At 46.2% G+C, this 11,244-nt stretch overlaps 1 non-coding gene across 1 annotated transcript; it reads left to right on the top strand.

The window, feature by feature from the left end:
- The first annotated feature begins 898 nt into the window (after positions 1–898).
- On the top strand, positions 899–970 carry TRNAA-CGC. The gene has a single exon. It is a non-coding gene; the product is annotated as a tRNA-Ala (tRNA).
- Positions 971–11,244: the final 10,274 nt, after the last annotated feature.

Raw genomic sequence — 11,244 nt, 5'->3', positions numbered from 1 at the left:
CCAGGACCATGGGGTTTTCAAGGCAAGAGATGGGCAGAGGTGGTTTGCTATTGCTTTCCACTGCATAGGAACCCCAGTCTTCCTTGATGGTCTCCCCTCCAAGTACTAACCGCAACCAACCTTGTTCAGCTTCCCAGGTCTGAGGAGCTTGAGCTAAACTGGGCTGTTCAAGCTGCTCACACCAGTGTACTCCACATCAATTGTTTTTCAATAATTACCACCACCATGCTATACTTACCATTATTAAAGCAGATTCAAAACCCAAAATAAACTGAAATAGTGGGAAATAATTCATTGCCACTCTTTAACCATCCTGATGATGAGCACAGTCAGGATGGTTGAAGGCTGTTAATGGATAACTAAATCTCCATTCAGTGACCTGCACAGAACTGCTACACTTGCTTATTTAGCTGGGCTAAGGAGCTCAGAACAGAAAGTGTATTGTTCCTGGGCATTTTCTTAGGTAGAGAATCCAAGCTAAAAGAAAACAACAGAGAACACAGAGAAACCTACACTTTGGTTTAATGAACAAAAAGTCATGGCACATCATAAATGTAGCAGTATTATGCCTTTGAGTGGCAATAAATTGCATGAGGGGGCAATACGTACCTGGGTTGCTTCCCTTTGGAGAAGAGCTCTCACATTTGAGCTTTATGGTGCTTTTCCTGTTTTTCCTGTTTTTTAAAGTTACAATTATAAAAGTAGAGCACAGGGAAGGTAAAGAGGCACCCAAACTTGCTACCCTACATTGGATCAAAGAGAAGGGAAGAGAGCTTGCACTCTTCACATGCTTCAGCCAGCTCAGAACAGAATCTGCCTGCATCTCTCATTGTCTTTTAAAAAACCAAACTGTTATTTCTTTATACACACACGCACACATGCACACACACACAGAGGAGGGGCTGTGACTCAGTGGTAGGGCATCTGCTTCGCAAGCAGAAGGTCCTAGGTTCAATCCCCAGCATCTCCAGTCAAAAGGATCTGGCAGTAGTTGATGTGAAAGGCCTTTGCCCAAGACTCTCAAGAGCTGCTGAGAGTCTGAGTAGAGAATACTGACTCTGAGGGGCCATGGGTATAAGGGAGCTTCATATGTCCATGTGTGTTCACACAGATCCTTCATGATGTGGGGATTATCTCTCCAAACACTCATGGGAACTTGGACAAAGCCGTTTCATAACAAAAGGCCCACTGAGCAAATATCTACAATTGTTACAACACACTGTCATTCTTTCCTGGCTCTGGCTCTCTCAGACATGTCCCTTTGGTACAAGCCCATAGGATAGAATTCATTTATTTATCAAAATATTTATACCGTACCTTTCCTCTTGGCTCAAAGTAGCTTTAATAGCTCAAATCATTTATGGCAACAAAATTCCAAACTCACATTTTCTTCATAGATGTGTTTTCAGACAGTGCAACTAATACACTGGCAATAAGACTTTTCTAGCTTCCTCTGCTTTCCACAATATGATGTAACTCTGATCTGCTAGTGACCTACTGACAATCTGGCTCTGGCACGGATCTTGAAGTTTCAGCAACCTAATTCCATCAACCTTGCAGAACAGCCAATGGGTTAGATCCACTGATCTATGAAAACAAAGATCATAGATCTTTCCCATGTTTTCCTCCCGCAGCAGTTCTGATCATAGGAAACTTTATTCTAGGGGTTGTGGAACTTGTGTGGACAAAACCAGGGATGAAACTGCCCTTTGCCCCCCCCAGTCGGTATAACAACCCCCAGTCGGTATAACAAAACAAACAACAGTTTGGAAGTAAACAAGGGCCACTTTATTAACTATTTAACATAACATTGCAGCAAGGGACCAACTAAACGAGCATGGAACAGGCAAGGCAGGTGACACTCCCTGACCAACCTCCTTGCCCTTTTCACAGGTGGGTCACCCAGCTCCAGTCTTGAGCCAAAGGTCTGGCTCATGACCAGCAGCCCAGCAAACTGGTTGCCACCTAGGTGTGCCTAACCCTGAAGCCTTACAACTTGCAGAGAGGAGCCTGGCCTAAGAGGTTCCCAGAGGTGATCACCATTCCCCACCCTGGATCCAAAAATCCAAAGGCAGTTCCTGATGACCCTCTGTTCCACAATGGGAAAATGCTGTAAGGTGCTCACTGGTTCCAGCTTCTTGCCCGCACAAAGCTGCCACTGCCAAGGCCAAGCCTCTGCTTTGGCCTTTGCTCCCCACTAGCAGCCTAAGGCTGACCTAATCCCTTTGGTGAGGGGAGTGCCATCCCTATGTTGAAATAAATAGCCTATGCCATCGCCCAGCATGGCTAAATATTGGCGTAAAGCCAGCACTGGGCATAACTCTGCCTCGGAACAATGGCCCAGCTCGATAACAGAACCCTTGCCAAGTTGGTCAGTCTTTGACCGCCGAAGCATGATCCTGACTTCGGAGTCCAGCATGTGAATATCATGCTGGTTGAGTGCTAGGCCAGATGTATCCTGGCGAGAGCCAGCCACTAACTTGCTGATCTGCAGTGCCCCCCCAAAGGTGACCAGTGCTGATCTGCAGTGCCCCCCAAAAGGTGACCAGTGATGCTGCATGGAACAGTGTCATATTTTGCCAATTCCATGCAAAATGTGTGCTACTGTGCCTTGAGCTCCCTCAGCACTGTTGGGGTCAATGGTTGCCTGGTGTCTATAACCTTGCCATACTCTCTTGCCCAGCCTTTGAGCATCTTCCTAATTCGGAAGTCACCTGTCTTCTCCACAAACCCAGATGCCTTGCTGGCATAGGCGAGAGATGACAGCTTGCCCCTAATGGAACTCGCTAACAGGCGAGTGACACACAAAACTGCATCAAGTGGGATACTGGTATGGGCCGGCTTTCTCCCTAAAGGACAGAAACTGCTTACCCACCCTCTTATAAGCTCTCCAGGTAAAGGTGCAAGAGCTAAACTTATCGCCTTGTCGGCCTCAGTCCGCCAATCTGCCACACCTCTGCTGGCATGCGGACCAGGAACTGGTCGGCTTCCAGAGCCAGCTGGTGGAATTTCTCCATCTGTTTTCAGGAGAGAGCATCAGTGACCCCGTTACTGACCCCCGGGACGTGCTTGGCTTTGAACAAAATATTGTTCTGCAAACACTGGAGCATGAAGGCTCTGACCAGGGCCATGGCCCTAGGAGACTTGGACATCAATGAGTTAATCACATGCACTGTGGACAGATTGTCACACCAAAAGTGGACAGTGTGCTTGGCGAGCTCTGTTAACCAAATCCACACTGCTACGACAATCGGAAAAAATTCCAGGAAGGTGATGTCCTTGACCCACCCTGCCTGAAACCTCAGCACACCAGTGTCCATGGAAATAGACTCCAAAGCCAGTAGAGCCTGCAGCGTCAGATGTAACTTGCAGCTCCACATTGACTAGAAGGTCTTCATGCCAAAAAGACACTCCATTGTATGAATCCAAAAATTTCTTCCATACAAGGAGGCCATCCCTTATGCCCTTGGTGACTTTGGTCCTATGCTGTGGGAGATGGAGGCCCTTCATGGCCTCACATAGTCTCCTAACAAATGTCCGGCTGGGTGCCACAACTTTGTATGCAAAGTTGAGGTGACCGACCAGCTGCTGACTACAGCAAGGTAATCTTTTTCTTCACCCTTGTGGTGTCAATTAATGTCTGCAGCGTATTTAATTTATCAGATGGTAATTTACATAGCTGCCCTACCGCATTAATCTCTATCCCTAGAAAGGTCAAAATGGGAACAGGGCCCTCTGTTTTTTTCTGGGCAAGAGGAACTCCCAGCTCCTCTGCCAGGTCCATGAAGCCAGTCAGCAAAAATCTGCACTGCCCCGTATCTTTCCCTCCTACCAACAGGAAGTCATCAAGATAGTGGGCAGTGCAGCATACTCCTGTCCTGTAACGCAAGGCCCAATCCAAAATGGAACTGAACCTCTCAAAAGCAGCACAGGATACAGAGCATTCCATGGGGAGGGCCCTGTCCATGTAAAATTTGCCCTCGAAAGGAAAGCCCAGCAGCTCAAAATCGGACGGGTGTACAGGGAGAAGAAGGAAGGCTGACTTAATGTCATATTTTGCCAACTCCACACCCTGCCCACAGCGGCGCACCACCTACATGGGTATGACAGGTGGTGAATGAGGTGATACTTGCCAGGCAACTTCTTTGGCACAACTCCCAATGGGGAAACCCTTAAAAATTGTTAAGTGGGGGGGGGGGGAAGGGAATGGGTCAAGGACCCTACCATCCCTACACTACTTATCAATTTTCCCCCAAACTATGTGCTCCATTCCCTTAACTGATTTCAGGTTAGGAGCACTATATGGTCTTCTTTTCCCTTGATAAGGTATCCTAAACCCTAGAGTGAAACTTTCCAAGAGGTAAATGCCATCCTGTTGGTTGGGGTAATCCTGCAACCAATGCTCAAGCACTTCAACTTTAATTCGGCTGGGATCCTTTGTCAGGAGGAGGGTTATAACCACTGCCTCCTCCTGAACGCTTACCTTCCTTGCTTCCTGCCCTTCCCTTTGTTTTGGGGCAACCTGAGAGTGCGTGGGGCCCCGCTGATGTGACCTTGGGTCAGTCGCAAGCTCTGGCACAGTTGTCCTTGAAAAAAAGCAGTTTGTGTCAGAGTTCTCTCAGCCCCACCCACCTCACAGGGTGTCTGTTGTGGGGAGGGAAAGGGAAAGGAGTTTGTAAGCCGCTCTGAGACTCCAAGTGAAGGGCGGGGTATAAAGCCAATCTCTTCTCTTCTCTTCTCTTCTCTCCTTATCTTTCTTCTCCAGTTGCCTGTATAATAATGTAAATACACCCACAAACTCGCCCTTAAGGCAGTAAAAAGGTGGCAGTGGAAAGGTGCACCTAGCGGCAGTGGAAAGGTGATCTCCAAGTGGCAAAGCCAGATCCCCAAATGGAATGGCATCTACTGACACCGTGTCATATGTGGAACCAACCTGACTCGAAAAACCAGCACCTAAATTTGGGTAGCCCCATCCAGGCCAAACCCCATGAGGAGGCAGCTGGGCCATACCTCCCCATCCTGCATAGGGTGACCATCCGCCAGGCATTGTGTGTCCAAAACTACCTTGTGCGGTGTGCGTAGCATACCCAGTGGCACCTTGAGTGCAGGGGCCCCATGGCCAATATGCCCCTCCTTGGCCGGTGTTCTCTACCTTACCTTCTCTCCTTGAAGGTCCTTTATAAAGCTCCACCTGGAGCTCCTCTGCGCCCTGGCTCTTTTGCTTGTCATCTGTGCACTACCTGTGGACCAGCTGACCCGATATTGATGCCACTTTGCCCTGTCTGTCCTCAAGAAGAGCTAAGCATGCCAACACCTGAGCCTGAAAGGATTGTTTAGAAAAGGGTTTAGACACGTCACATGAAGGAAGATGCTCACCCCGTCGACTCTCTGGGGCCACTAACCTCTCTAGAATGGCTGCATTGACTGGGTCTTGCTCATCCTTGTCAGAAGAGTCTAAAAGAGTGGGCCGCTGAGGAGGCTTCTGAATAGGCTTCTTTGGGGCTGGCTGCTTGCCCTCGGAAGGGCCTTGCCCCTTCTTGGGTGCCATGTTATTAGTAAAAAGCCCCTAAAATTGGAGGCCTTCTCTAATTAGCCACTTCTTCAAAAAATGGCCACCCTCTGAGGCCCCTCACAAAATGGCTGCTCCTGAAGGTACCCTACAAATGTCCCCCACAAAATGGCCACCCATAAGAGACCTCCCCAAAATGGCCACTACTGGATGGCCTCACCAAAAATGGCCACCTGTGCCTGACCTCACCGAAATGGCTGCCCCACAAGGAGCCACTCAAAATTGTCACCTTAGTAAGATCCTGCAAGGTCCTCCCCAAAATGGCCACCTTTGGATTGTCCTGTAACGCAAGGCCCATTCCAAAATGGAACTGAACCTCCCCAAAGCAGCACAGGATACAGAGCATCCCATGGGAAGGGCCCTGCCCATGTAAAATTTGCCCTCGAAAGGAAAGCCCAGCAGCTCAAAATCGGATGGGTGTACAGGGAGAAGACGGAAGGCTGACTTAATGTCATATTTTGCCAACTCCAAACCCTGCCCACAGCGGCGCACCACCTGCATGGGTATGACAGGTGGTGAATGAGGTGATACTTGCCAGGCAACTTCTTTGGCACAACTCCCAATGGGGAAACCCTTACATTGTTAACTGGGAGGGGGGAAGGGAACGGGTCAAGGACCCTACCATCCCTACACTCCTTATCAATTTTTCCCCAAACTATGTGCTGGAGCTCCTCTGCGCCCTGGCTCTTCTGCTTGTCATCTGCGCACTACCTGTAGACCAGCTGACCCGATGTTGATGCCACGTTGCCCTGTCTGTCCTCAAGAAGAGCTAAGCATGCCAACACCTGAGCCTGAAAGGATTGTTTAGAAAAGGGTTTAGACACGTCACATGAAGGAAGATGCTCACCCCGTCGACTCTCTGGGGCCACTAACCTCTCTAGAATTGCTGCGTTGACTGGGTCTTGCTCATCCTTGTCAGAAGAGTCTAAAAGAGTGGGCCGCTGAGGAGGCTTCTGAATAGGCTTCTTTGGGGCTGGCTGCTTGCCCTTGGAAGGGCCATGCCCCTTCTTGGGTGCCATGTTATTAGTAAAAAGCCCCTAAACTTGCACTATAATTAATTCCCTAAAATTGGAGGCCTTCTCTAATTAGCCACCTCTTCAAAAAATGGCCACCCTCTGAGGCCCCTCACAAAATGGCTGCTCCTGAAGGTACCCTACAAATGTCCCCCACAAAATGGCCACCCATAAGAGACCTCCCCAAAATGGCCACTACTGGATGGCCTCACCAAAAATGGCCACCTGTGCCTGACCTCACCGAAATGGCTGCCCCACAAGGAGCCACTCAAAATTGTCACCTTAGTAAGATCCTGCAAGGTCCTCCCCAAAATGGCCACCTTTGGAGGTCCACTCCTTTTAAAAAAAATAATTTTAACTGCTTTTATACTACACACTACATAGAAACAAAGGGTGGGTATACACTAACAAAGCTACAGGTGATAGGACAGCATTACTAAAAGAAAAGCTAACAGGAGTTATATATATTGCTGATAATAAATGCTTATTCAAGTTTCTCATATTAAGTCATACATGAGTAAAGCTTCTTTTTAGTTTATAACATTAAGTAAAAGATTAAAGTATAAGTATTTGCTCTGAGCAAGTAAGCAAGTTATTTATCCCTTCAAGTACTTATATCTCAATTATATTCTCTTCTTGTTTCTTCTTCCCTTCTTTTTATTTTTATCAAAGTCAGTTTTCCCTTTGGGTAACTTGGGTGCAGCTGCTCCCAATTCTGATGGGGAATGTTCTTCAGATGAACTGGTTGTATCCAATCCTGTACTTCTCGAACCACGTGAGCTGCATTCTCCTTCTTTTTGATGACTCTTCTCTTCTTCTGTTATTGTTTCCTTTTGTAGTTCTTGAACATTCTCCAAAAATCATTTTGCTTTGTCCACAGAGTCAATCTTTTCTTTTAAATCCTTGTACTTGAATGTTAATCCTTCAAGTAAAAGCCATCTGTAGTTTATTGATTTCTTTTGTAAAAATACAGTTAAATCTTTGTGATGCCTTTGCTTCTTTCTGATTTCAAATGGTACATCCTTTAGAACTCTTATTTCCGAATCTTTAATCTTCAAGATGTTTTCATTAGTAGCTTTAAGAACTGCATCTCTTGTGGACCTTTTCAAAAATCTGACCATAATTTCCCCAAGCAAGTTTTTCTTCTTTATGTATTCGGGGTATGATCTGTAGACCACATCCAGATCGCTTAATAAATCTTCAAATCCCATACCTGTCATTGGGGATAATGCTTGAGTCATGATTTCTTTGAAATTCTCACCGTTTTGTTCTGGAACACCTTGGAACCTCAGCACATAGGCTGCATTTTCTGCTTGAAGCCTGAGGATTTGTTTTTTTATCAGAGGCTCTTTCTTTTTGTAATTGCTCCACTTTTTGATCAAGTGCAGATGTTTTAAAAACAACTTTTTTGCTGCATTAGAGTTCTTTACCATCTGTTTCTGGAGCGTTTCAAAATTTTGGTTGAGATTTGTCATGTGGTCCAGCAGAGGTCGCAATGCTACAGCTAACGTAGCTGAAAAGTCTGTACTGGCTTCCAGTTTCGAACCCGGAGATGACGTTTTGCTAGCACCCTGAAGAAAGCTTCCTCAGTGCCATTTTTTCCTGTCGACTCATTGTTTTCATTGTTCACTTTATGTTCATTCAAATAACGTTTTTCCGGACTCTTCCCCCCATTCCAGTAAGGCTTTTAATTAGAGTTTCATTTTTGTTGGGGAGGATATTGCTCTCTTCCCCTATTGCTGGTGTGTGGGGGGGTGTATTGGAGCCCATTTAAAAGTTCATGCACCTATTGCAAATTCACTCACATTTCTTCCGGTATAATTAAATTGCTTCGATGTCTTGCATTCTCGCTAAAACTCCTGAATGCTCATCCGGTGTGCACCTCTAAGTATCATGATGGTGCCGCGACAGTAGGACCTTCAGGGCAAAGTGTGCCTCAATTCCTTGGCATCATGCCTTGGGAGTGGCACTACTCGAGCCCCAGGGCTGGGGGGCCCTCTACGGGGGCCCCAGGGGGGAACCGGCACAGCCAGATCCCCTCCTAGCCACCGCAGGACAGGCCACACCGTACGGAGCTCGCCGGTGCACACCTGCTGGGCGAGGAGCCAAAACTGGATCCTCTGAGGTCCGCTCCTAAAATGGCCACCTTTGCAATTCCTCTTCAAAATGGCTGCCTTATAATGCCTCCCTCAAATAGCTACCTAGTACGACTGTTGACATAAAACGTCTGCCTTGTTTAAATAGTTGAGGACTGTTGGTCCCACAAACCAGCCCAACAGCAAACAGCCTAACAGCAACCCTGTCACCCCCTATAATTCCAAAGCTGGGCCTAAAGCCCCTTAGCCTGTGGCTCAGCTGATGCCTAGCCCCTAGCTTGGCAGCATTGCTGCCCTCGCACTGAGCCTCCTTAGAGTGTCACTGCCACCATCTGCCATCTGCTGCCGTCTGCTGCTGCCACAGCCACCGCCAACAGCCACTGCCGAAGACTGCTGCTGCCAAAACTGCTGCTGAAGACGGCTGCCACCAAAAGGAGCCACTGCAGTTGAAAAAACTGCCGCTGCCGTAAACTATCTCCGCTGCAAACTGAGACCCAAGGACTATTGCCGCTGTCACCATCCACCACTGTGAAGAGGGGAATACACAAAAGATCTGCAACCAGGGCTATTTTGGGGCAGGAACGCACAGGAACGGAGTTCCGGCTGGCTCCCAAGTTGGCCACGCCCAGCAGGAATTTATTAGCATAATAGGCCGCACCCAACAGCAGGAACTCATTAGGATTGGCTACTTTAGGGGTGTGTGGCCTAACATGCAATGGAGTTCCTGCTCCAAAAAAAGCCCTGGGTTTTGACAACAAACAAGGTAAACAGAATAAGAAGCAAAAAGTGGGTGTGGCTGGATGGCCACACTTCTGGTAACATGGGGTGTGTGGCCTAATATACTAATGAGCCGTGCTGTCAGGGGTGTGGCCTAATATGCTAATGAGTTTCTGATGTTGGGTGTGGCCTATTATGCTAATGAGTTCCTGCTGGGCTTTTTCTACAAAAAGAGCCCTGTCTGCAACTATAACTGCTTTCTGCTAATAAATCATGGGATCCAGCCCATGACATCTGCACCCTTTGTCTCTTCCTCCTGTGTGGTCAGTGCCAACTAATAGCCAGCATAGCATCCTTTTCATATATCCTTCACTACCCGATTTGTTTGAGGACTGGTCAAATCCAGGATCTGAGTATCTTCTGGTAATATACAACTTTCCTTTTGTGTGCTGTCTTTTGTCAGTTGGTGGAACAATGCCACTGAAAACATTCAGGGATTTTCTTCTGGTCATTCTTATACACCTATGATATCCTTCATTTTCCTTCCAGGATTATTAATTTATCATATCTGAGTCAGTAAAATGAATCTCAAGATGGATAATGTGGAAGTAGGCAAAGAATCCTGTGTTGTATGCAGCCAAGCAAAAGACACTTGCACTTCAGATGTGCTTGAAACTCATTTGCAGGTGGAAGATTTGCAGGCAAAATGGTTCAGTTGATATGATTGAGATATAATAAGGTTCTATTAACTATACCTGAGGATTCCAGCTCTGCACAGAGCTGTAGGTCCCTTTCTTCTACTTCCACTACATTAATCATTTATGTTATCCAGGTATAATGAATATTAAAAGGCCTATGGAGGAAATCATATTAACAGACTTCTTTTATTATTAGAATGACTCCACGGAATTACGGTCAGTCACTTTAGTGAAAGATGTGTAAGACAAAATTATAAAATATGGAGTTTGGATAATAAATCATTTTGAACAGGTATGAAAGTAATAAACATACAGAAATGAAAAAGCTACCACTTTGACTAATGAAGCCATCAGTTTCCTGTTCCCGGTAGGTTTAATCCTTCCTTTCATAGACTGCAGGATATTGAAAAAGTCAATGGTTTTTAAGGGAAATCTTTCTACATTATATAAATGAGTGTGCTAGATTTGTGTATTTTGTTTATTCACCTAGACTACTGAGGGACTGTCAAATTAGCATTTTGTCAATAATGATTTTTAAGGGAAATCTTTCTACATTATATAAATGAGTGTGCTAGATTTGTGTATTTTGTTTATTCACCTAGACTACTGAGGGACTGTCAAATTAGCATTTTGTCAATAATGACCTTTTCTCTGTAAATGAGGGCTTTCCTTCAGGGATCTACCTATTGGAGAAAAGAAAAACCCAAATCCTTGATGATGCTGACTTTCAGATGTACCCACTCAATGTATCTCTTCTGAACCTATGTGCTCTCACTATTCCAACTTTGGAAATTCCCTGGACTGGTGTGAAGTGTACGACTTCAAATACAAATGTTTGGCCATAACTGCTACTGATTCCCCAGCTTTGAAAACTGTAAGATGTATTAGTGTCCTTTGGTCTCTGACCCCAGCTGGCACTTCACACTTGATTCAGCCATGCGCCAGTATAAGAGATATTGGGTATTAGCACAGATGCGAGGTAACAAAGACTGCCATATGACAGTGGCAAAGGCTAATTTTTCTCTGCCTCTACTTGTGGTTATCAGTGAGTCTGTCCAAGTGCTATAGCACTGGTTCTCTTACTGAAATAACTGCATTGCCAGCACACACTGTATCTGAAGAAGAGAACAGTGACTCATGAAAGCTCATAC

Source organism: Gekko japonicus, unplaced genomic scaffold, assembly GCF_001447785.1.
Source record: "Gekko japonicus isolate JY-2015 unplaced genomic scaffold, Gekko_japonicus_V1.1 scaffold46, whole genome shotgun sequence".
In the NCBI taxonomy this organism is placed as follows: domain Eukaryota; kingdom Metazoa; phylum Chordata; class Lepidosauria; order Squamata; family Gekkonidae; genus Gekko; species Gekko japonicus.
The sequence above is the reverse complement of the archived record's forward strand: the minus strand, read 5'-3'. Positions and strand labels throughout refer to the sequence as shown.